The following is an 847-nucleotide window of genomic DNA, read 5'->3' on the forward strand; positions in this document are numbered from 1 at the left end:
GTCTACTAACACTGTAATACTGTTATATTGTACTCACCCAAGTGCATAGTACAGAGCTGGGCACACAATAAGTGCTCAATAAATATGACTGATTAAATGATTGGAGAGTCAACATCTATTCTCCATCCTACTTAGGCTGGAGCCCCATATAGGACAGAGACTCTGTCTGATCTGATTATCTTATGACTGCCCAAGTGCTTAATATAGTGCTTGGCACATAGTAAGTGCTTAATGAGTAATAATAATTATGGTATTTGCTAAGTTCCCTCTCAGGGTCGCATCTGTAGAGTTCCCAGTACTCTGCCAGTCTCAACTATGGGAGGGAGAGTCAAGCAGTGGCATTTCCATTCCATTCCTAGCTTGGCAGTGGCTAGTAAGTGGAAGGCAATCTGCTACAAGTCAAAACTCACTTGTGCTGGGCAGCAGCAGCATGGGAGAGAGATGAGGGCAGAGACTCAAGTTTCCACTTCTGTATTTTTATCAAGTAAACTCTATGGATCCACTACCAGAATGATTGCGGATGGACGTGGGGCATTCTGAGAAAGATGTGTCCATGGTGTCGCTATGGGTCGGAGACAACTCGACAGCATAAGACAATTTGCTAAGTGCTACTGAATGCTGGAAGGATATAAGCTAATTAGGTTGGACATGGTCCCTGTCCCACGTGGGACTCACAGTCTCAGTCCCCAGTTTACAGATGAAGTAACTGAGGCACAGAGAAGTGAAGTGATTTGCCCAAGGTCACACAGCAGACAAGTGGCAGAGCTGGGATTAGAACCCATGACCTTCTGACTCCCAGGTTCATGCTGTATCCACTATGCCATGCTGCTTCTGACAAGCGCTATTA

The 847-nt window shown here is 45.3% G+C and overlaps 1 non-coding gene across 1 annotated transcript; it reads left to right on the forward strand.

Annotated features, from left to right (window-relative positions):
- The first annotated feature begins 263 nt into the window (after window positions 1-263).
- On the forward strand, window positions 264-400 carry LOC119944929. Its single transcript, XR_005456070.1, has one exon. It is a non-coding gene; the product is annotated as a small nucleolar RNA SNORA7 (small nucleolar RNA).
- Window positions 401-847: the final 447 nt, after the last annotated feature.

This window comes from Tachyglossus aculeatus, chromosome 23 (assembly GCF_015852505.1).
Source record: "Tachyglossus aculeatus isolate mTacAcu1 chromosome 23, mTacAcu1.pri, whole genome shotgun sequence".
Taxonomy (NCBI): domain Eukaryota; kingdom Metazoa; phylum Chordata; class Mammalia; order Monotremata; family Tachyglossidae; genus Tachyglossus; species Tachyglossus aculeatus.